The 25,854-nt window shown below is 52.7% G+C and overlaps 1 protein-coding gene and 1 pseudogene across 2 annotated transcripts in view; both read right to left on the minus strand.

The window, feature by feature from the left end:
* ARRB1 (arrestin beta 1) overlaps positions 1-25,854 on the minus strand; it is an 89,058-nt gene that overhangs the window by 32,505 nt on the left and 30,699 nt on the right. The gene's annotated exons all lie outside the window — the stretch shown is intronic.
* LOC142446948 (U1 small nuclear ribonucleoprotein C-like) lies at positions 7,282-7,788 on the minus strand (annotated as a pseudogene).

A 25,854-nucleotide genomic window follows, 5' to 3' on the forward strand; every position in this document is an offset into this window, starting at 1 on the left:
TCATTGAGAGATACCCCATGCCTGTGCCGCCTATGGGAAGTCACGGAGATGAAACCAATCCTGCTCAGCATCTTGGAAAGAACCCCAGGGGCACTACCCATGGAGGAGTGGCCACCGTGCGTGGACCGCGGGAGCCTGGGGAAGGATTCTGCCCGCGGTGCGCATTGGAGAAGTCACGGTCGAGGCAAGCGCGCTGGACGCAGTGAGTGCGGAGGACCTTCAGATGGTCCTCACCTTCAGGCCACAGCAGAACCCACCACAGAGGGAAACCGGTGCCAGTCGCTGCTGTCAACGCGGCACCAAGAGGAGCTTTTTCGCTCGCCCGGCAGGCCTACTCCCCTCACCCCTTTCACCGTGGAGGGAGTGGGTGCACAAAGGGCTGAAGTCATTTTCCCGGGGCCACATAGCTAGTAAAGGGCAGAGCTCCAGGAAGCATGCTTTGAGCCACTCCCAACACTGCAAGAGGGAGGATTATATAATCCTGTCTGGAGAGCCAGCGAAGCTGTAAACTTTCACTGTTCAATACAATATTGATGATCTGAAATGTAAACCCCAACCTATATCACAATTTACCAAAAAATAAAATAAAAGGGTGTTTTTGTTTTTAAAGCTGCATGGGAAGAGAGCTACAGAGAAGGGCCTTGTGAAAAATACCAAACTAAGCCAAACTCACTGCCTTCAAGTCTGTTCTGTAGACTAGACTAGCAAGGGCCCCAGGAAATACCGAGGCTGTGAGTCTTTTAAGCAGACAGCCTCATCTTTCTCCAGCAGAGCAGCAGTGGGTTTGAATTTCAGACCCCGTGGTTAGCTGCCCGATAAGCAAGCCTCGGCGCCACCAGGGCACCTTATTAAGGAAGCACAGGTGTGTCAAACAGGTGACAACATGAAGACACCTGGAGAGGGTCACTGAGTTTACGGGTGCCTGGTGGACAGCAGGTGGGGCTGGAGTGTGTCCTGAGGAAGATCCCAGGAGAGGGGGCTGGACCCTCAGAGCAGTGGTTCTCAACCTTCCTAATGCTGCCACCCTTTCTGCAGTTCCTCATGTGGTGGTGAACCCCCCAAACCATAAAATTATTTTTGTTGCTACTTCATCACTGTCATTTTGCTACTGTTCGGAATCAGGCGACCCCTGTGAAAGGGTTGGGGTCGAGACCCACAGGTTGAGAACCGCTGCTCTAGAGAATGGTGTGTGTGCACACACACACACACACACAAGTATCTGAGGACCTCTATATGCTGAGCCCTGGGCCACTTGCCAAGAGGAAGTTGGGAAGGACCTTGAATGCCAAGCCAGGGAGCTTGGACCACATTCCCCAGGCGATGGGAAGCCATGAGCGCTTGCAGAAAGGAGGACGCAGAGATGGGTCCCAACCCAGTCACTTCCCCCCAGCCTTGCTGCTGCTGACGGCCCTGTCTGGGCTGGGTGGGGTGTGGGACCACAGAGGCGGGGCATCCATTCTCAGCTCCTGCCGCCCTACATTCTGACCCACTTTCCAGGGTGTGATAACAGGCGTCAGGGAGCAGGGAGGTGTGAGCGCAAGGGCTTGTCTAAGGAAATGGCTCAGGTGGCAATTTGTTTTACTGCTGAGCGGCCTCTCACAGCTGGCGGCTGGTGCCGGAATCGGGGGATGGCGATTAGAACCTGCACATTGTTGCCCACTGAGCGCTTACCACACCTGTCATGCCCCAGCGACACCTCCACGAGGAGCAGGTGGCTGGGGCAGCAAAGAGGTTTCTAGGGCCCTTATCACGTTCTCCCTGGTAGCAGTTATTTGCGTACAGGATCTCTTCAGCGCTGCCAGAATTGAGCAGCCGTGTCCTGGGTCAGAACAATGCCTGCCTGTTTACCAGCCCTTATTGCACCTGGCTCTCAGGACAGCCCAAGGGGAGGAAAGGAGGCAGGAACACAGGAAATGTCGGCCCTATTTCACAGATTGGGGGATCAGAGTGCAATTTCCTTCACTTCCTAGAGGGAGAACTTAAAGCCCAAGGGAGAGAGGAGACTTTCCTGGAGCCAGGAAATTCAAAGAAGCCCGCAGGATTGGGTTATCCAGTAAGTAAGGTAAGCACATGACATCGGGGCGCCAGTGGTCCAAAGCGAAGGCCCACGGATCCCAGGCAAATGGGACGCAGGAAAATCTAGAGCTATGGTGGAAGAGAACCGGCAGGGCACTAGAGACAACAGAAGCTAGTTCCATAGTGCCGGGCAGAAAAATGTTCATGCGGGTCACCAGGGCTCCCACACACAAAGTTCTGTGGGCTGTGGGGCCCCTACCATCTTAACACCTTCACTGACATCTACCTCTGAAGGCTCCCTCCTGTGGAGTTGGAACTCTTCATTTCTAGGGAGCATGCTCTTGCTTTCTAATGAACAGGAGGTGGGGGTGGGTGATCCAGTGGTCCAAGTCTTGCTACATTCACCCAATAGGCAACTGGATCCAACCTGAGCAGTTACGGGACCAGGGCAGCGTGTATTGCTGGCTAACAGATCTCTGGTCCTTTGTGACAGACCGTCTTGTACATCAAAGTCCGCTGGTGCAGTAGCTCCAGGCAGGAGGGCCCAAATGCTCTTTGCCAGGAGACAAAGATAAGGGCAGGCTCTTGCGCACAATCCAGTAAGCAACCAATGAGAACACCAGGCCCAGAGGACACACAAAGTCAAGGGAACTGGGCTGACCATTGCAATGAATCCTAACAAGTTACTTTATAACTGAATGTAGCATTTATGTACAGGGTTGTAGCTCGGGTTTGTAAGCAAGTATATTCATCATTTTATGTTTGGACACATGTGGTTTCAATGTAACATATATCTTATACAAATTAACCTGGGTGATAATGTAATACTAACATAGCAAGCATCTAAAATACTAGAAATACGAATATTTAGCTATCATGAAAAGTATCAAGTGAGTTTTTAGTTTTTAATTGGCTGTTAGCTGGGATACAGTGCTTGATATTACTCACTATCTGCTAATATCTATGCCCTGGAGGTGTCATGGTGACACACTGGTCTGCTAACCACAAGGTCAGCAGTGTGAATCCACCAGCTGCTCTGAGGGAGAAAGGTGAGGCTTTCTACTCCTGTAAAGAGTTACAGTCTCAGAAACCGCCAGGGGCAGTTCTGCTCTAGTGATTTACCCTTGTAAGGTGACTATGAGTTGGAATCAACTCGGTGGTAGTGAGTTTTAATTTTTTATTTTTATGCTAATAAGCAATGTGTTAGGCACACAAGAGAATGCAAATTCCAGAATAATTTATGCATAATATGTTTCTGTTTAGCTACAATGAGTGTATGTGTTTCTAAATTCATCTACCAAGAAACAACAGGTGTTGATCAGAAAGAACATGGCTGAAAATTTTCTCTTTTTTTTTATCGTTTTATTAGGGGCTCATACAACTCTTATCACAATCCATACATACATCAATTGTGTAAAGCACATCTGTACATTCATTGCCCTTATCATTCTCAAAACATTTGCTCTCCACTTAAACCCCTGGCATCAGGTCCTCATTTTTCCCCTCCCTCCCTGCTTCCCACTCCCTCATGAACCCTTAATAATTTTTAAATTATTATTTTGTCATATCTTGCCCTGTCTGACATCTCCCTTCACCCACTTTTCTGTTGTCCGTCCCCCAGGGAGGAGGTCACATGTAGATCCTTGTAATCGATTCCCTTTTTCCAACCCACTCTCCCTCTACCCTTCCAGTATCACCACTCACACCCCTGGTCCTGAAGGGATCATCCGCCCTGGATTCCCTGTGTTTCCAGTTCCTATGTGTACCAGTGTACATCCTCTGGTCTAGTCAGACTTGCAAGGTAGAATTTGGATCATAATAGTGGGGAGGGGGGAGGGAGCATTTAGGAACTAGAGGAAAGTTGTATTTTCCGTCGTTGCTACATCGCACCTTGACTGGCTCATCTCCTCCCCTAGACCCCTCTGCAAGGGGATCTCCAGGGCTTTGGGTGGCTGCAAATTTTCATGGGAATATTTATGTATCTCTATGTAAGGAAATTGAACAAGTCCTCAAGGAGATAAATTAAATGAATATCGAGACATAAAAGTTATACCACTGCATTTGATTTTCCATTTCCCCTCAGACTGATGTTCTCTTAAGAAATCGAATGATCATAAGTTATGACTCACGAAACAAAATTGATTGTCAAGGAGTGGTGCATCAGTTACATCCGTTTTATGCATATCTCCAAATAAGAGAATTGAGTGATTTCACCAAGAAATAAAAATGTATGTATCAAGTTTCTAGACGGCAGAAAGAACTGAATGTGAAGTTATACCTGATAGGTCAGAAATTAAAAAGAAAACATAGTTGCTGTCATCTAGAAACTTGATACATTTTTATTTCCACTAGGAGAGAATGTGCCAGCAGCACTGTATCTATGTGACTTGGCATGGATCAACTGGCTCTGTCCTGCGGACAGCAAGCCAACAGGTGTCTTCAGAGCGAGAATACCTTGCATCTGCAGCCTGCTTTGGGTGACTTGTGGGCATCAGCAGTAGCCTGATGAACTGTGAAAACGCTACAACACAGGACAGAAAGTGCGTGCATATGTTTTTTTGGAGCACGCTTTCAAGACAAAAACCACTCATGGGGGGCTGCAAAGGGCTCTCCAGGAAACACTATACACCACACAAATGGCATTACCTCCTACTGCCCTGTGAGTATCATTTATTTTGGTCATCTCAGGCCCGGAGAACAGCATGACATGTTCCAAATCTACCGGTTTTTTCACTGACTCAGTTTCAACTACAACGTTTCAGTCTTAACAACCAAATTCAAATGTAAACTTTACTTGAGGAATTTTCCTTGCTTTAGACATTCCGTTTAGTCTCAATGATTCAAATGGATTGGGTATATTTGGTAGAGCCAAGTTTTAAGCGTGATATCATATTATATCCAGGAAAAATGAGACGGTGACAGCAAGGTGGAACACAAGAATGAAAGCACACGGCAATAAAAAGGATTTGTGAATCCCTAAAGACGATGACAAAATGAATTTCCTTTGAAAACCATGGTGAACCAGAAGAATGCCCATTGGGTGCTCAAGCGCTGTGGGGACTAATGCCACCAGAGCATACAGGACAAAGAGCAAGATGAGTGGAGCCCACTCGTTTCTGCATCCACTCTTAAATGGAGTGAAGGGAATTAATAATGGTGGAGAAAGAAGAGATATTTCCACTTCTGAAATACCCATATATACCCATATGTACCAGAAATACAGATCCTGCCTCGTGGAATAATTTTTCTTCTAATGATGTCAATCAGAAGAGCCCTGGTGGCCTCGTGGCTTAAGCGTCAGACTGCCAACTGTAAGGTCAGCAGTTTGAGCCCTGCCCCCACCCCCACCGCTGCTCACAAGAAAGACGGACTGCCGCAAAGAGCCACAGCTTCAGAAGCCCACCGGGGACGTTCTGCTCTGACCGGAGGGTTCTATGATTCAGGATGGACACGATGGCTTTAAGTTTGGGTGGAGTGATGTAAATTGCTGGATCAGGATATGGCTGAGTGAAAACAAAAAAGAATAGGACAAATAACAATAATTTATAAATTATCAAGGTTTCTTGAGGGGGGAGAGAGGGGGAAAACGAGGAGCGGATACCAAGGGCTCAAGTAGAAAGCAAATGTTTTGAGAATGATGACGGCACAAATGTGCTTGACACACTGGATGGACGATGTATGGATTGTGATAAGAGTTGTACGAGCCCTCAATCTAAGAATAGGGCTAAGTGATTATTAACAGCACAGTGGACCATTTGAAAAAAATGTGTCAAAAATGTCTGCTTCTCTAGCTAGAACCTATTTCTAGGGTGTAAAACTAATGGTGAAAATTCCCGGAGGGAGTAGCTGCTGTATTCTTCATCCTTTGATTCTCTATATTTTGTTTGCAAGCTATTCTATCCTAAATCATTTAATTCTCTATTTGCTATGGATAGGTTTAGTCATTGGTACAAGTTGAAAATGATTGACAAGCATGGAATAAATTCAACTCACAGAGATTGTACCTTGTCATATTTAAACTGAAGACACGATTCTGACTTAATGAATGAACTGGAAACATCAATTAGTGAGGAATGTCACTATTGGAAAGCCATCTCGCAGCACATTGCTGCTGGAAACATACATCCCTCGATGTGGACTGTCTTTTAGAGGAAGTTAGGAATTGCTTGCATTTGTATTGCTTGCATTTGTTTCCTTGAATTTGTTGCTCAGTTTGATCCAGTTTCAGCAGGTCACATCTCAAAATAAGGAAATGCAGGAAAGGGCAACCCATCGTATATACCTAAATGAATCGGCTTCATACGTGATAAAGTTTGAACTGTTTTCAGTTTCTCTGTGGACTCCAGGTCTCATCATTCTCTCAGAGATCAGCTAAGCCTTGTTTCTTAAAACTTTTCTCTCGCAGATGGAAAACTTGCTGAGCAATTTATCACATTTACTACCTTAACAAAGCACACGGGTGAAGAGACGGCTCATTGTGCAAAATGGATTTCCTACATGCACAAGCCGGTCCTGTGGCGATGCTGCCGAGAGGCCAGTGTGTGCCAAAGGCATGCCGCAGGAAACTGGAGGATGTAATGAATCTGTCGGTTTCAGACCCTGCCCTGGACAGTCACGCACTCTTATAGAGTGGAGTGCTGAAGAGTGTCCACTGGGATGTTCTCCACTGATGTCTCCTTTCTTACTGCTCAGCTATTCCACCTTTCATTTTTTGGCTGCTTCTCCTCACTGATGAACCCCTCTTAAAACATCCTTGGGCGATCATCAAGCATCAACACGCCTTTCCAATACACACTGCAACGCTCCTGCCGCAATCCTGAACGCACTGCTGGAATCGTTCCGTTAGCCTCTCGATGCCCCAGAAACCACTGCTGAAAACCAGACACCAAAGGGAAGCTGAAACATCACCAACGAAATGCAAATGCAGCAGAGTGCATATTTATATCAGTTGAGCGGAACAATATAGCGCAGCGTTCCCACTGGAAATAAACGGAAAGGCATGCAGAGGCCTCTACCAGTCTTTATTTTTTGTTGTTGTTTAACTAAAAGTTAATTTTATTTTCACGTGTCACAATACAAACAAAAATCGTTTTGTTCTGCTTTTTGTCCACTACTCCACTCCAAAAACGATTTTCTTTTTGAGAGAAAGGGGGAGCAGGTCTTCCATGTTGTGCTGTTAGAAAACATCCAGAGTCGCAGCACCAGCTCTCCGGGCGAAGGGGTACGAGGAAGAGAAAATTAATACAAGGAGGCTGTGCACTGCCTTTATCTGTCTGGTCGGGTCTTTCCTGGCCGAGTGGGCACCATCCTAGGACGGGCTGGGGGCCGCATCAGTGGGGGCCCAGGCATCATTGGCATGTGCCCCCCACACACGGGTGGCCTCCTTCCAGGAGCGGATCCCACTGGCATCATCCCAGGAGGAGGAGGGCCCATCATTGGCATCATGGGGGGCCCCCCCATGTGGGGAGCCGGCATCATCCCAGGGCGGGGAGGACCCGGGAGACTGGGGGGAGGCGGGATCATGGCCCTGCTGGAGGAGGAGCAGAGAATGGAGAAGGAGGTATCTTTCCTTGTTGGAATGCAGCCGTTGTTTTGTCAATCAGGCTCTGAGCCTGCTCGTCCATCCATTTCTGATAGTAGTCTTTCACACTCTCTGTGTGTTTCCTACCACCGCCATGTGTCTTTCTCACAGATGGCGAGTCATGGGTGAGGTATGTATCGCAGTAGTCACAATAAAACTTAGGCATGTTGCTCGACCGACCGTTTGCTACTCCGTTCCTCTACCAGTCTTTACCGGGGTATTTGCATCACCGAAGAGAAGACTGAGAATTTGGAAAACACAACAAAAGAAATACGGCCAAGTGTTGATTTTTGTTCCCGAGTGGCTCCCCGTCACCGCAGCGTTAGAAAGAAGTGAGCGACTGAGATGCTCCAGAAGGACTGGGTGCCAGTGATCAGCTTCGCATAACCACATACCACACCATCAGGACAGCTCTCATAACAAGAAAGGGGAAGGAATTCCAAATCCTTTCAAGCCGATTTTCTTTCTTAAACAATATGATTGTGCCTGATGAATAATTCACGAAGGCATCCAAGAAACTGGTGTAGGCTTATACCCGTGACTCAAATACAAACCTTTCCGCAGAGTGTGACGATATCATTTTTATGTGAGAACTAAGTATGCAGATTCAGGAAAGCCCTGTTTTACTCATGTAGGCATGTATGATTCCATAACAGAAAAAAAACCCACAGTGGGTGTTTTTCGATGTTGAAATTGCCTTATGCATATTCCGAATTCTAGTGATCACAAAATCCCTCAGTGTACAAGAATGATTCAAGAAATACTCAGTTGGCCCTGAAACTACTGCCCTGACACAAGCCTCAAACCTGGGATTCATATTAACGCTGCACAGTAGTCTAGCTTCCCCAGCAGAAGGTCTGCCTGGAAGAACTAGCTGCACACAATCACACCGACAACAGCAGCTGGAAAGGGGAGCTAGGAACCGTGGGGGCAGTGCGTTTCTGGCTATGGAGCCGAGCACCTCAGAAAAGGTGGGTGAAGTGCTTGTACAACTGAGAGACTATCGCCCGGGCCATGCCACCACACCCGTGAAGACTTACATTGGCATGCTCACAACAACAGCGGAAAAATACAGTTTTTGGGGGGGTGGGGTGGGGAACAAGGATTTTTTTTTAAGAAAAATGTCCAATTTATTATTTTGATTACATATAGGGAGTAGATATTGTTTGGCAGCGTAAGTGTGACAGAATCATTGAAGAATTTGTAAGAGCAAAGCATTGAAAGATATGCTTCCAAACAATCGCACGTGAAGAGATGAAAAGGCCTATCTAAACATAAATGTCGTCATCGGCTGTGAGAACTGTTTTCTGGCCATTACATGTTCTCTCGGGACACCTGTTCCCTTGTCCAGTTATCATGAGAGCACTTACTCCGAAGCAAGCACCAAACCCATGAAGCAATGCCAGCGAGCATCCTGCTTTCCGGTAGGAGATCAACGGGATTTTGCATTGATTGGTGAGACAGCTTCAGTCACTGACTCGCTTTCTCAGTTGTAGAGTGTGCACGACATCCTTTTTCATAGAAAATGTAGGAGAGAGGAAATATCTTTGTACCCAGCACCCAATAAAAATTTTATCATCAGCTCCTCGCATTCTGCCAAAATGCCCCTTGTCAATTTTGAGTTCCACCGATAAGACTATAATATCATTAAGGAAAAAAAAAAGTTGTATCCATGCCTGGCTCAGACACACATACATTCACGTGATGGAAAAATTCCATTATCCTTTCAGCACATTTGTCCATGAGCTTTTTGAAAGCCTCTTGTATTTATATTTAGGTGTCTGAGCACAGACTTGCGCATCTCTCTATATATTATATGTGCATATATGTATAAATAACTACGTATCTATATGAGAATTCCTGCTAAGTGGGGTGGAGGGACACCCAGATGACCACCGTTTAGGGACCCCATATGCTTCTTCGTGCAGCCCTGGCCGCTGGTGTCCCAAGAGTCCCACAGCTCTGCTTCCTCGTGCAGCCCTACAGGGCTCCCTCAGGTGCTGCCACGGCCCCCTGGGCACAGGTGGCACGTGGGAGGTAAGGGAGGTGAGGGATGGTGGTGGAGGGGGTCTGGTGGCGCTGGGCTTCACCATAGGCATCTAAACCAGCAGCCTCCTGTCTGTGTTTACATCTTCATGTTTCTGGCCCCCATCCACATTTGTGAAGATTCCCGGGGGGGGGGGGGAATGAAGAATAGCTACCTATTTTGGGGTAGAAGGGAAGGTCCTTAAAGGAGCTCCCCACATTTCCTGGTAACCTATGGAAAGGGAGAGCTGAGAATCAGAGGCTCGTAACAACTTTCACCGACTGGGTTGGTGGCTGGATCCCAGAGCCCACAAACCACACCTGAATGTTCAAGAGGCTTGGGGGCGGGGGGGCACCGGCAGAAGAAAGGGTGCAGGTTGTGCTCACTGAGGCTGTTTCCCTCCTCTGGAAAATGAGGGTGCTATTACCCCGCTGGCTGCGGTCCATATAAAAGCCCCATGCCTGGGCTGGGCTCAAGGACAGGAAGCTGACGCTGTCGCCGATATTACTAGGAATGCCATTCCCATTACCGTGGCCAGTGCCCTGCCTCTCCCCACCTTGGTCCCAGGGGGCAGTTCCCCTCCAGCACCCTCAGCTGACAAGGCCTGAGTGAGGGCAGGAAGAGACAGGGGAGTTTGGAAAGGTGTCTCTGCCTCCCTCCTTCTTTCAAGTGTTAAACAAGTTTCTCCCTTTATCCTCCCCAGCCGGCACACCTTTGGGAGGTCACCCCTTCCTCCAAGAAGCCTTTCCTGACCAAGCAGCTTAAATCGCTCTTGACCAGGACTCTTGTCAATTCTCATGGGCCTTGGCTTGCTCCAGCGCCCTCCCTCCCTTCATCACAGCCCCCCCCCCCCCGCCCACGTCTGTATTTCCTTCTTGCCAGTCTTTATTCCACCCTCTCTCCCTTTTTGCTACCCACCCCACCTCTCGGTCTGACTTTCCTTTCTTTTACAAACCACAGGACCCGGCTCTTTCCTGCCCTCTCCAGGGCACAACACTCTGGAGTGTGGGGGACAAATACTCCGCACATGCACGGACCCGCACTCAAAAGCACAGTGGGAGGGGAACCCGATGGCACGGACAGTCCAAGGCCGTGTGCCCCCTGCAGGGACCACCCCTTCCTCTCCTGCACCATGCCCCTCTGCCCACCCCGCATCCACACGACCGCCCCCCACAGGATGGTCAGGGAGCTGAAAGGGGGAGCAGCCCCAGAGAACAGCAGTGGTAACTCTCCAGCCAGCCCTTTCCCTAACAAGGTGCTGCTGCTGTTATCTGCTGCCGGCTTACCCCCAAATCATGCAGCCCCTGCACAATGGCGCCGAGCAAGGGCTGCCCTGTCCTGCCCCAACCCTGGGGCTACTTGCAAATTGGACTCTCGTCATCCACGGGGTTTCAGTGGCTGATTTTTGGAAGTAGATCTCCAAGCAGTTTGTTTTGTTTTTGTTTCCCTAGTCCATCTTAGTCTGGAAGCTCTCCCTGAAACCTGTTTGGCATTGTAGCAATACTCAAGTCTCTACTGAGATGCACCCAGGTGCCTCCCCTTTGGACGGTGAGAATTCTACCAGTGAGCGACCATTGCCCCAGCCTGGGTACATCATAGGCGATTAATAAATACTCTGGATATTACCCCATAGGCTGAGGTCCATATAACCAAACCAACAGGAGCTACGGCCTGAGCTCAAAGTTAGGGCAAAGGGTCCCACAGCAAGGCAGCGACCAGTAGCCCACAGCCAGCTGAAAGATAGCTAACACAACCTCAGCACGAGTGCATGGAAACAGCAACCCCAGACAGAAGACCCTCCCTTATCTTCCCAATGGGAACTTGTAAAGATGTTAGGCTGTACGTCAACTGAACACACAAATGTTCAGGGCTATGGAACAGCATATTAAAATAAGCTATTAACTCTGAAACCTTCCTCCCTCCCCCTTTTCACAATACGTGAAATAGCAGAACAAATCCAATTGGGCAGCACACCTGCTGGGTCTGTGTCAGCCAGTTTGGATCAAAGTCGGGGGCCGAGAGAAACCTCTGTGGGAGGGGGTCGGTCTGTGTGATAACTAAGGCAGAAGGTAGCTGGCTCTTTCCTGAGGGGGAAAATGGAAGAAGGGTGGGGGGAGTTGGGAGGGTGGGGCGGGAAACAGAAACATGCCTTATACTGAACCAGATGTGATGCGTACGGCGTAGGAGCACCTGTTACCACATGATCCAGCAGGTTCGGAGCTAAGTGTCAGACCCAGGCAGGACCAGCGATTCTCAACCAGCAATGAGTTGACCCCCGCCCCCCAGAGGACATGGCCAAGACCTGGAGTTATTTGGGGTGGTGCCAGCTTACCATTAGCACCCAGTGAGCAGAGGATAGCGGGGTTGCCTGCACAACACACAGGTCAGCCCACACAACAAAGAATCAGCCAGCCCAAAGGTCAATTGTGCTGAGGCTGGGGAATCCTGATCTAGACGTGCAAGGACACGTGCTTTTAAACACAAAGAGTTGCTACAACAGACCACCACTGACACCCACAGACTCTCTGCACACCATTTACACACAGACACACACATGAATGCCACACACACAGTACACCATACATGCCAGCAGACACCACATGCATACCAACAGGCAAAGCATGCACCACTCATAGACCCAGAGATACCAAGCACGTGACACACACACACACACACACACTCAGTATTCATGTACTCACACCACACACACTCCACCTAGCACACACATCACACCATACATACTATACATGTATGCCACACGTGCACCATGTAGCCTCACACGCATTGGCACCACTTAAGACACGTCCGTGTGCTACACGTACACAGAGGCCACAGGTACACGCACATATGCATCACACAGCCCACAGACATGTCCCATCCAACCTTCCATACACACCGTGTCCAGACATACATGTGCATGCCGGCGGAGGACTGACTGACTTGACTAAGAACCATAACCCCCAAATTGCCATCTGCCCAACCACACGCCTTGATAGCTGAGTACCTTCACCTTAGTACCCCCTCACTCTCAGGGGTCCACATGTCCCCCTGCCCGTCCAGGCTGCTAGGGGGAGGGTCTCAAGCATCTCAAACCCCAAACCAATCCCACTGTCCTCACGTCGAGGTCAGCTCACAGCGGCACCTTCAGGGCAGAGGAGAACTGGCTCCCGGGTTCAGGGGCTGGAAGTCTTCCCGGGAGCAAACAGCCTCACCTCCCGCAGAGAAGCTAGTGACTCTCAATGTCAACCTTCTGGCCAGCTCCCCAACTCTGAGCCTTCTGGGAACCAGCGTTCCTTTCAGCACCCTCCAGGAGCACCGGATCCAGTGGGCCCATCTCAGTGCCATCCTTCTTGGCCACTGGAGGTCCTGACTGTGGGCGTCCGACCCCTGCCCTGCACTCAGCGCTCCACATTGTCTAAAGCTGGTGTGTCCTCTGCTTCACGCAGAGACAGTGGTCCCCAGGAGAACTCCACCCACCTGGACCTTCAGTTGCACCTAGACCCCCGCCTCCTCTCTGACCCCGACAGCCACCCGCCTCGGGACAGACTCCTCTCCCCCGACACCTGCACTCTTTGGTTCTGCCCAAAGCCACCAGGGCACACGAACGACTCACTGCGCACGAGACGGAGGAATGAGGAGAAATGAAAAGGCAGCAAATCACAGGGAGCCCTTCCCTGCGAGGCAGAGAGAAGTCTTACCCCATTTCACACCCCTGAGCCCTGAGGTCTGGCCAAGGTCAGGGTTCTGCCCGGGAGCATCAGCGGCGACGGAGGCAGTGTCTGGGTTGGGGAGCCTGCTAGGTCTGGAGTGGGTGGCCGCAGGCTGCAGCAGCCAGGTTGGAGGGTCAGCCCTCCGGGTGAGGCTCAAGCCCGCAGGATCAGCCCTCCCTGCCTGAAGTGAGGGTCAGTGACAAAGAAGAGGAAAAGGCGTTGCTGATAGACGTCCTGTTTCCTCTCCTCCTACGGCTTCTTGGCCTTGGGGTGGGGTGGGGGGATGTTCTGGGGCTGGCAGCACTCTGTCTGAGCAAGCACAAGTAGACAGACGGGGATGGTCTCCCTGGACCCTTACCACCCCAACAGTCTGGTCTGCAGGGGGGCAGGGGCTCACCCTCCTAGCCGGTGGCACCTCTACCATTTTCCCCTAGCTGACACACATCAAGCCAGGCACCGTTTGTGCATCAGAGAGCCCCCAGATCACCTCTACCAGGAAGCCTTCCTGCCCCCCATCCCTTTCCATAGGGACCCTCCGCAGCTCGCCCACTCCCAACCTCCGACAGCCAAGTCCAGAGCTCGGCCGGGCTCTCTTAGGGGCTGTTTCCTGTGGGACTCCCCAGGGCAGGAGGGTCCCCAAAGGCAGAGGATACCCAATGGAGCACCTTTGAGAGGACAAGCTGCGCCTCCCCCACCAAATGGGCTGTCCTGAGGCCAGAGGTCAGGTCTCCTCTCTTCAAATGGATGTCGGTCTGAAAGGATTGACCAGGTCTCCTCCACTAAACAGGAGGCTTCTGGAACATAAAGGTCCTGCCTGCTTCCTCAGACGAGGAGCTGCTTGGGGGCGGTGGGGGGGGGGTGTTGCTGAGGGCAGAGCTGGGGGCTACGTCCCCTCCATTTCACAGTCTCAGACAAAAGGAGCCAGTCTGCTCCATCAGACAGGCGTCTCCCCCTCCACCCCCCACCCCCGGCAGGGCCCGTGCGCTGCCATCAGACTGGGAGTCCCCAGAGGGTTCATGATCGGTCTGCTAATCCCACAGCGGGCCCCGGACAGACCACTCCCTCTAGGACACAGAGACGGGCTGCCGCTGGAGCAGAGCTGAGGGCAGCCGCTCCTACATCTGCCCCTGGCACCAAGAGCCATACCAGCTTCCCATTCACACCCTCCACTGCACTGAAGCTACTGGTGATGTGTCACGTGCCAGCAGCTGTCTGTCCCTGCCTACCAAGGCACAGACAGCAATAGGCACAGCTGGTGGGGGGGGTGCCCAGGATAAGGGTCTCCACTGCTGGCTCTGCCACTAAGTCAGCTGCTCCCACAATCCATGCATGTGAACAGCTCCCCAGCTCCAAATCTCGGTCAGCATGCGCCCAGGCTGAGGTGGCAGGAGGCATCCGGGATTGGGCAAGGCAGGGCCCCCTTGGTCCTGCCTGGAGGATCTCACTGGTCTGCTCTGGGCGCCGACCCTAAGCCTGTCCAAACAGCTTTTACCACTTGCCTCTGCGACAGCTCCAGGGAGCTGCTATTAGTTAATATCGATCTGCCAAGTGCTTGCTGACACCTTTTATGAGTCCAGCCTCACCCAGGGCCCCGGGGGACTAGGAGCAAGAGGCAGAACCTGAGGAGGGGGGCCAAGACCACTGGACAGCTGAGCCAGCATTTGTAAGCAGGCAGTAAGACCAATGTCCAAACCAGCCCAGGGCTGGCACCCAGTACACATCAGCGGGACCCTCGGGCGACTTCGCCAACCTTCTCTGGGCTTGTTTTCCGATTAAAAAAGAATGCTAACCATGAGGTTCGGTCAAGGGTGATGGGACCTTCTTGGCGATGGCTGAAGGTCTGATGGGCATGTTTCAGGTCCCTGGGGTGGGGCTGTGAAGACCACTGAAGTGGTCAATCCTTTGGTATCTACATATTCATCACAACTCCAAGTGGCCTTAGAGTGACACAGAAACAGCACTGTCAATGCTTGCAGAGGGCTAGCACAAGCCAGGCACTGTTCAAATTCAACATGGAATCCTTTGAACCTCACGAAACCAGCCAGTTCCCTGCCACCAAGTCCATTCTGAAGCATCACGATTCTACAGAGGGATTCAGCGACTGTCAATCGGTATGGACAGACAGCCTCTTCCCAGGGAGGGCCTGCTGGGTTTGAACTGCCAACCTGGGGCTCCCTTCCATCCTCACAAGAAACCTGTGCAGTGGAACCTCCTGCTCTCTCAACCACATACCTGAGGAAACCGAGACCCAGGTAAGGTGGAGGAACTTTCCCAAAGCCGAAGAACAGGAAAGAAGACGCCAACAGCTCAAACCACATGCTGGAGAAATTCAGAAGAGGGATATTCACAATGCCTCTGAATTTTACCAGCAGACCCTTCTGAAAGACGCGCTGCCGCTTCCTGAGCTCCGAGCCCAGTGCCTTGATGGCGGGGCATCTCGTGGTATCTAGTGCAGCGCTAGGGCTTCTGCCTGGACAGGGCAGGATTGCAGCAGTCACCCAGGCTTATCCGTCACCTGGCATGCTTTCCTCTCTTTGGAAACGCTTGATGAAGGCGTTCCAGTAATTCAGGACTTGTGGTTTAGGAAACAAAACATAATAGCGATTGTTTTCCGAATGAGCATTTGTTTATTTATTATGTGCTGTGCACTTTACCTATGTTTCCTCTTCAGGAGAACCCAAGGGGGAGGTGACGCATGATGCCTGTTTTACAGAAATGGAAACGGGGGCCCAGGGAGGCAAAATGACAACAAGAGGGCTCACAGGAAACAATATGCTGTCTGTCTGTCTGTGTCCTGGCGGCCCCATGCCTTGCCCTGTCATCTCGGAGGATGGCTGTGGAGGCTAGGGTTGAGCCCCGTGCTCAGGCATCCTGCTCCAGGTGGCACAGGCCCCGGCAGGAGAGACCCACCGGGCGCCGGGCGCTGGAGTTCTGCCTCCTGGGCAGGTTCCTCATGTTCCAGGCTGTGGGCATCGATTCAGACACCTTCCCAGGTGGGCAGGACACAATTGGGTGTTTTTACCTCAGAGACTGGGGCTCCTCCAGGACAGGGGACCTACTGGGCACAGAAAGAGTGCTTTCCAATGTAGCTAAGGGCACAGGCTCAGGTCATCCGGGCCTGTGGCTTCAAGGCTCTGCGCTACAGTTCTCTGCAGGGTTAGCTGAGACCCTGGCGCATCGTCAATCCGCTGGTGTCAAGTCCAATTCCAACTCTGTAGGTGGAGTAAGGCTGCCCCACAGGGCTCCTAAGGCTGCACACCTGTACCGGAGCAGACTGTCTCATCTTCCTCCCACAGAGTGGCTGGGGGGTTCGAATTGCCAACCTCTCAGCAAGCAGCTGAGCATCTAATCACGGCACCACCAAGGCTGCCTGTTGTAGTCAGGACCATGTGAGGGCTGAAAGGTCTAGTAACTAACACCACAATCAACAGCTCTCAGGGCCCGGGGGTGGGGGTGGGTTGTGGGCAGGTTTCTGTCCATCATGGCCTCAGCTGACTCACTGGCTGTTAGAGCTACGGCAGCTGAGAGGAGTTTAATGGGGAGACGAGAGTACTGGGCAAAGACAGGGCCTGTTATTAGGACACGGCTGAATTATCGAGCATTTTTAAGAAATGCATTTCCATTACTTCCAAGAACACAGGCTTGCGAATGAGGCTCAGCCAGCCAAGAATTCCCGTGCCTCAGCAAGGTAGCGAGCCCAGAAGGAACATTCAGGGCATCTCTGAGCCTTTCCCCAGACCACACCCTGGGACTTGGCTCTAAGTACCCCTGAGCCCACCCCCAAATCCTCCACCTGATCCTCAAATCAACTCCTGCCCATTGTCCAGGGAGGGGCTTGTGGGAAGCCCCTCCCTCAATCACCAACCTGTCTGGAACTAAATCTCCAGCACCAGCTCTACCTGTCCGATGCCCAGGCCACCTCACCTGAACCTCAGAAAGAGCCCAGCGAAGGTGGTGGATGTGGGGAAGGACAAGTAGACTCGGGCTCTGCCTTCCATCTGCCTGGGCACTAATGGCTGAGTCTGTTTGGACAGGACGTGGAGGGGGCGCCGGGGGCGCTTCTCACCTAGATAACAGGACACCACTCCTGTCTGCGCATTCCTGGTACGTCAACCAAGTTCAGTAGGTGACAGCATTCGTGCATGAAGAAGCACCTGCAGCTCCCAGATGTGCAAGGCTAATGGGGCCCTGCCTACACGGGGCTTACAATCGAGTGGGCGGGGGGAGATTTAAACTGTCACACAGGAGGTCATAGAAGCCTTGACCACCTTGCCACACTGTCCTGACATGCATTTGGTACGCCCGTGTACCTAGCAATCCCGAGACACTGGGATACGGGTCCCCTGGGAGGGCTGGGTGGATGCTGAGTGGACTTACGGGATGTGCTTCCTGAACGTCTAGACAGCCACTCCCTGGAGGCACACACACACTACCACCACCACCACCACCACCACCACCACCACCACCACCACCACCACCACCGTGGCTTCTCTGTTCTCCGCTGTGCCCTGATTCCCACAGGCGCTGGACATCAAGTGGACACACTCAAGTGATGGAAAGGGAGAGATTTTTGTACACCAAGTCGCTCGGGCCCTACTTTTATACGCCCGCAGGAGAGGCTAAGTGATGGGAGGTGGTCGCGGGGTCTGCTGGCCTTGTGGTGAGCCCTCCCTGGCCGACCCTGGGAGCCACAGAGTCCACAAGGCCTTTGTCACACTTTCCCTCTCTCCCCACAGCCACAGTGACCCGATAGAACACTGATGTCACTACACATATGGTTGGGCAGGGGGGTGGCTGCCCACAAAAGTTCCCCACTCGGGAAAGCAGAAGGTGGCCACGGTCAGTGGGTGGGGAGGGTGGCCCAGCTCGGTGCAGCTTGGACAGGGAGCTGTTGAGAGATCAGCAGAGAACTGGGTGACATCTGCTCTGGGGTTTGAAGGATGAGCACATCACTCCAGAACCTGGTCTGACTTAATGCTCTCAAACCCTGTCTCGGTGTTATTAATTCCCAGCAAACAAGAAAAGGGGGGTGCAGTGAGCATCGATGATGAGTCGCAGGGTACACGGTGACTGTTCTCTGGGCAGAGGGAGGAGGGGACATGGACACTGGCTCAGAAGGCCCTATTCCCACTGAGGAAACCAGAGGGCAACCTCCAGCTTCCTACCCTGGCTGGTCTGTAATGGCCAGTTCCACCCCAGCGCACATACACACATTCCTCTGGCCCCGAGGGCCTCCGGAAGGGTCTGGCCCAGCCAGGGCAGCGGGGAGAACTGAACAGTATGGCCAGGTCAGGGGCCAGGGGAAGAGCTGGGCAGCCCAGCCCCGCCTGCTCCCCACTCATTCTGAGCACTGATAACCTTCACCTCTACCGCTATAAATCTCTCCTGGCCTCTGCACTCCCAGCTCTCCCAGTGGCTGCCGGCAGCCTCTCCCTCTCCTCTCTCCACCCACCCCCTGCCCCCAGGGAGCAGTGAGCTCAGCCTTTCCCATCAGCCATCCCTGGAAATGATGGGAAATGGATGGCTGGGCCAGGAACTGAGAGGAGCCTGCCCCAGTGAGGGAGCAGGGAGGTCCTTCTGAGAGCCGCAGAGGCTTCCAGGGCAGACCCAATCTACTGGTGCCTGTGAGCCCCAGGCCAGGCCACAGGCACAGCAGCCCAGGAGGCTGCGTGCTGCACGGAACCTGGGTTAGACGGCTGGATCTGGAAGAACCTCGTTTTACAGATGGGGACTCAGAGGCCCACAGAGAGGACAGGAAGCCATGGGAAGAGGCTAGCCCCCACATCTCAGGCCCTGTTCCAGCCTCTCGTACGTACACTCCCTCTCACTTGATCCTCACGACCACCCTGAAGGGAGGTGCGGAAGGCTGAACGGCCTCCTGGTCCTAGCCTAACACAACAACAGGTGTGAAAGTGACTAAGGGTCTTGACGTGGGGCGATGCCTTCAACCACAAGGGTCCTACAGGGAAGTTGTGGGGTGAGAGAGAGCAAAGAACACATGACCACAGAAGCAGTGAGAGGGAGACCGGGAGATGCTGCGCGTTGCAGATGGAAGACAGAGCCACCCAAGAGCCAAAGAATGCAGGTGATCTCCAAAGTCCAAGCTCAACTGCCATCGAGCCCGTGCCGACTCCTCCTGAACCTGCAGGGCAGGGTAGAACTGCCCCTGTGACTGCCATTCTTTATGGGCGCGGAACCTGTCTTTCTCCCGAGGAGCTGCTGCACTGGTTTCCAACTGCCACCGGTACAGTGAGCAGTCCGACTGTGCCCACGATGCCACCAGGGCTCCTCAGAACCCCAAAATGCAAGCCAACGGCTCCGCCCTCGGGCCTGCAGAAGAAATGCCGCTTTGTTGACTCACTGCCTGACCCCAGGACTGTAAGAGAATGGCCTGGCCGGTTTGATTCCCTTGTGGGGTGCTGAGAGTGCAAGAGGAGCCGAATTCAGAAGGGATTTCCAGCACCATTTTGCAGGTGGGGAAACAGGCTCAGAGAAGCCACATACCTTTTTCCAGAGCCTTCTTACTCCCATTGGCTTCTAGGGAGATTCCATGGGCTCAGAGCCCCTCAGCACCAAGGCCAGGGAGAGGCTGGAAATGAGTCTGAGGAGCAGGAGGCCGTCTGCCGCTGTCAGGCCAAGGCCAAGGTCAGGCATGGGGAAGCTAGAGCTCTGTGCCAGCAAGGGGTTGTCATTATGGCCAGGTCCTGCTGGAGCCCTGCCTTGCCCCCACCTGTTAGGTAGGCTAGCGTAGGGCTGGGGAATGCCCAGAGGGCCAAGCTACAGAAACAAAGGAGTGGCACACTGCACATGCTCAGAGGTTCAGGTTTCCCTCCAGTCGGCATGGGTGGGCGCTGAACCTGGATTGGCCCACCTAGGCCACCTGGATTGGCCCACCTAGGCTAACCTAGATTGGCCCACCTAGGCCAGGTGAATTCAATTCAGCCAATGGGGTCGATCAGGGGTCGTCTACCACGCCTCCCCGTGAATTCCTTGAAAAGGCAGGAGCCCAGAGTCAAGACACACCTTTTCTGCATGATGCTGAGCAGCTTCCGCCAGGCTGTATGGTTGGGAGGAGTCCTGTGGGTGCCGTGTAAACCTGTAACTTCTAACTCTCATTAAACTCACTTGGATCACGAGCCAGGCTTTGGCGTGAATTCTTTCTCATGAGGGACCAAGGACTGAGGTGTAACTCTAGCTCCAGAAAGTTCTAACACACCCACCAAGCCAGGGGGCCTGTGAAGCAGAGGCAGAGTGGCCCGACGGGGGTTTTGCAGGGTCCACAGAGAATGGATGAAAGTACTCATGACCTCGCTGTGATCTGATACAATCCTTGTCTTTCTGCCTGGTTGCTGTGCTTGGGCGCCACAGGCCCAGGTAGGCATGCAGAGTGCCTCTGTGGCAGGGTTTGCTAGGCTGTATTCTTTAAGGCTAGCGTTGGGCTGCTAACCTTGAGGTCAAGAGTTTGAAACCACCTGCCACTCTACAGGAGAGATGGAGTCGCCATGAGTCAGAATTGACCCGGTGGCAGTGAGTTTGGCTTTCAAACCTGACTCAACTGCAGCCAAGTGCTTAACCATTTGCACCCACAGGGCTCTCTTACCCCCCTATTACTGGTATGGGGGGGAAAGAGGCCCAGCTAGTCAGCGACTGGCCTGAGTTCTCACATCTAGTCAATAGTGAGACTGGGTCTTTATAATAATTCATATAATGAAAATCATCATAAAAATGTGAACACCTGGTTTGCGGGAGGTGATGTATGGCAGTGGGGACCCAGAATCTGTTTGCAGGATCCACACATAGATTAAGCCTGCAGTGGACGGACCCCCTCTGACCATAGACCAGAGGATAGCCTGGGGATCATGCAGAGGGCATTGGAAAATGGATTATTGCAGGTGCAGTTGGGGTAAAATTTAACACCTTATCATTGGATCTCCCTTTTGATCTAGTTTTCATTTTTAATATTTTCTGCTTTCTTTTCAGTTGAGGCTTTTCTCTGGTTTACTTTGTTTTGTGTGTGTGTGTGTGTGTGTGTGTGTGTGTGTGTGTGTGTGTGTGTGTAGATGAAACCCAGGATGGGTGAATCTATAGAGACAGTAACTGGATTCATGATCTCTTGTGGGTAAGGCCGGGGAGGTTAGGGGGAAATAGGGAGGAGCTAATAATACATACAAAGAAGAAAATGTTCTAATATTGATTGTGGTAATGACTGCACTATTCTCCTTGATGTGATTGAACTATTGAAATTTATGATAGGTGGACTGTGTACCAATAAAACTGTTTTTAAAAATAATTGTCTTGATGGTCACAATGAAGGCTTATGGCATTCTTGCTACGTGCCTCCAAAAACTGCACACCCACAGAGCCCATTCCAACGCAGAGTGGCCCCATCGGACAGGAGGAGCCGCCCTGTGGGGTTCCCAGGTTGCAAGTCTTCACAGGAGTAGAAAGCCTCATCTTTCTCCCTAGGAGTGGCTGGTGGACCCCAACCGCTGGCCTTGAAGGGAGCAGCCAGTATGGAAGCCCCTATGTCAGGGCTCCCAGGTATAGATTGCTGTAGGCTTGTCTTCCATCATCCTAGATGTGAACCTGATCAAGTGTAGGAAACAGAACCGGGAAAAGACTGTCTGCAGACAAACTCATGACACTCAGACGTTAAGGAGTCTGGGAGACTAGGACTCCTGGGAAGGGAACCTTCACGTTCATGGGCTGGAGATGCATCCCACTCACATTCTCCTAAGTAAAAGTTATTCCCCATGATGTCCCCCACATAATCATGTCAACTTTAAGGTGCTGCTTGAAAACACATGGTGGCTCACTATACACTTGAAGGTCAACTGCTTGAAGGTTATCTGCCTGAAGGTGGTCTGCCATCTAAGGCAATCAGACCCTATGTTTGTCCCACCCTAAGTAGGGCCCACTCCCTTCTGATAAGAATCATAGATTGTTCCCTGGAGGAGAGCTCAAAGACACCTAAGGCCAAGCCAACTGAGAGATGACCAAGGTTAGGCCGCCATTTTGATTCTAAAGCCTGCTCATCTTGTCACGTATGTGCCTTCCTGTCACGTGTGTGCCTCTTGTACAACCCTTTCCTGTTACAACGTATGTGCTTACTGTGGCTTATTTGCCCAAGATGATGTAAGTTTGTGAGTCAATATCTGCATGCTTTATCTTGCCTGATGTCTCTTTAATTTACCCCTCAATTACACAACCGCCCCTTGGGCCCATTCGATTGTGGGGAAGCTGGTCCCCCACAATCAAGCCCATCCTAAAACCCTATACAGTGCCCCACAATCCCTTAGAGATCTGACTCATTCCAGCCCTTCAGCCTCCTCATCTACTATACGCCCTCCAGCCATACTGACCCGGGAGTCACCAACCCCCCGCCCAGTTGGAGGTCTCCCACAGGCCCCAACCCCAACCCTAGGCACACAGAGTGGAGAAGCCACAGGTCCTGGCCGCCTACACTCACCCTCTTGCTGACCGGGAAGGATCAGGAGCCAAAGTTGCTTCTCAAGGCAGTCTGTGAGGTCAGAGGTGAAATGGCCTAAGCTGAGAGCTGCCACTTTGCCAACTGGGTAACCATGAGCAAGGACCAAATCTCCCTGACCTTCACCTTTCAAATGGGACTTGGTTAGTGTATGTGCAGGGCCTGGTGCAATAACACTCAGAGCAGACTCATGCCCCGGAGTCCGTGAGTTTCCCAGACGGTCACTCGCCACCGGAGTGAGCAGCTTCATCTCCTGCCTGGTGAGGTCAGCCCTCCATAAATGACAGCGGCTCTTACCACGGGCCTGGGCCTGAACCGCCAAGCCCAAATTCCAATAAGAGCCTTTTTTGCAGCCGGTGACTCTGAGAGCCAGCAAGTGGATTCTGACTCGCCGTGGCCCCTTAGACGGAGCAGAACTGCCCCAGAGCATTCTGTACACAGGCTGTCATGTGCACAGGAGCAGAATGTATGTCAACATGCTGGGCAGGTTCAACTGCCTACCTTCGAGCTGGCAGCGGAGAGTTTAACTAGGATCCTTCTGTGGCCCAGAGCTGGGAGGATTTAATGTAACCCATTGGTAGGCTGACTGCCAGGCCGACTGCCCAGGGGGTCGGGGACGATGTCCCGAGAGCTGAGTTTAACGAAACTGCACCATCAAGTTCTTTGTGTGACCCACAGCTGAGGCCCAAAGGCTGTCAGTCCTTTCTCTTGTTGGGTCATCACACACAGTCAAATAGAGGGGCCAGACTCCCCTCAAGGAAGCAAGCTGGGGCTGCGTCCAGGGACTCCGGAACCCAAAGGGGGCTCCCATGTGCAGAGAACCCCGGGGAGGGTGGCTGCATGCATTTACTGAGTGCGTGTGGCTTGCAGGCCGTGCGCTGGCCGGCAGTGTGCGGTGTAGTCACAGCGCTTACGGCTCCCCAAGTCCAAGGACGGGAAGCATTCCCACCGTGCTGATGCTGAAATGGAGACTTGTCTGCTCCGGAGGTCCCCTGGGGACGGCCTGCTCCTACATAGCGGGGCAGTCTTGGGCAGGAAGGAGCCTAAAGCAGAGGGGTCCCCAGGGTGCCTCAGGATGGGCTTCAGCCTCCCCAGCCCAGCCCTCTCCCCTGCCGAGGTCCTCTCAGCATACCTTGGCCTTCTCAGAGACTTGTCCTTGGTCACTGGACATGACACAGAACGCTACAGCCCCTACCTGGCCGCATGCTTCCCCCCGACACCCAGTTTGCACCCCTCTGCTCTCAGATTGTCCTCTAGGGCCACGGCCTCCCCCCACCCCAGGTGGGATGCCCTCCTTAGTGACCCCCCCCCCAGGGGCCTGCTCTTTCCCTTTACAGCACCTCTACCCCTTGTCGCCCCCCCCCTCCGCCCCCGCTCCAGACCGCAGCCCCCATGAAGCCAAGGATGACGTCTGTTTGGCCGCCACGGTCTCCCTAGGGCACTAGGGCAAAAGGCACTCTGCACACGAATGTGCCACGTTCTGTCCCCAGCCCGGACCCTCGAGGCGGGCTCGTCACCTCCCTGCCCAGCTGAGGTCCGTGGTGAGACTTGGTCAGAGAAAGGGACTTTCCCCTTATGGCTAGCCTAGAGTCCAGCTGGGACCTGACCCGGGGCTAATGACATACTGGGGACTGCTTCTGTAATCTCTGAGCCTGGTGCCAAATACAAATGGTGGGGCCTCTTATTCGGCGCCCAAGACGGGGACAGAGGAGCCTCAGAGCCACTGCGAAGGCCCTGTAAGTCGGGGCCCTGTGGGGCCTACTGGCACTCCTGTGTCCACCATTCCTGCTCTCTGGGGCCACTGGGCCCCTCAGGCTGAGGTCCCACACTTGACTTGCTGTCAGATGCACCTGGAGGACTTGTCAAAACCCCCTTTCAGCGGTTGCGAGGTGGGCCTGGGACATGTATTCTCAGTGTTGGCCTCTGGGAGGCGTGGTGGTGTGGTGATTATACACTGGGCTGCTAACTGCTAGGTCCACAGTTCGAAACCACCCACCGCCCCTCAGGAGAAAGACTTCACAGGCTCTTCCCACTCCTGTGAAGAGCTGCCGTGCAGGGTCCCGATAGGTCGGCTTGGATTCGCCGGCAACGGCAAAGAGGGAGAATGTTGGCAGTGCTGGGCCAGACACGGAACCACTGAGCTCGGGAATGAATACGTGATGGGGGAAGAGGGTATGAGGCCCCCTTGAGGAAGAGATCTGGGCGTGAGCTGTCAGGGCCAGGAGATGCCCAGCTTCCTTCCAGTCCAGTACTCCTCGAGCCTAACTGGGAGGGCAGGGCTTGCTGAGGAGAGGAGGGAGATGGGGGGAAGAAAACGTTGCCAGTTACCTGTCCGGTAATCAGAGCAATCTTGAGAGGAACATTCTGTGACCCCAACGTAGAGAAAACTGCAGCACTAGGAGGTCAATCATTCGCCCCAGGACACAGGAGTCAGGAAATGGCGGAGACCAGAGGTGAATCATCAAAGAGGCAGCTTCCACCACAACTGGCCCTGACACACACACTTCCCAGGACCTGCTTCCCCAGGGGGGAGGGCCAGAGCCCAGAGCCCTGGCCAGCCCAGACTTCCTCTGCCTCCTCTTCCTCAGTCCCCCAAGCCCTGGCCTGCAGCTCAAAGACCTGGGACCCAGTCCAGGGACTTCTTGCTGGCACCCTGCCAGCAGGCCAGAGTGGTCACCCTCCTGTGGAGGCTTCTGCCCACACTGAACCTCTTCTTTCCACCCTCCCTCTCAGATCACACCTTGACGTTTCAGAGTCCCCAGAGGCTGTTCCTTCCACCTGAATACCCTTCCCACCTGACTCTCTGACCCACTCTTAGCCACCCTGGCGATACTGGGAGGGTGGAGGGAAGGTGGGGTAGAAAGGGGGAACCGATTACAAGGATCTACATCTAACCTCCTACCTGGGGGGTGGACAACAGAAAAGTGGGTGAAGGGAGACTTTGGACAGTGTAAGACATGACAAAATAATAATATTTTATAAATTATCAAGGGTTCATGAGGGAGGGCGGAACAGAGAGGGAGGGGGCAAATGA

This window comes from Tenrec ecaudatus, chromosome 4 (genome assembly GCF_050624435.1).
Source record: "Tenrec ecaudatus isolate mTenEca1 chromosome 4, mTenEca1.hap1, whole genome shotgun sequence".
Taxonomy (NCBI): Eukaryota; Metazoa; Chordata; class Mammalia; order Afrosoricida; family Tenrecidae; genus Tenrec; species Tenrec ecaudatus.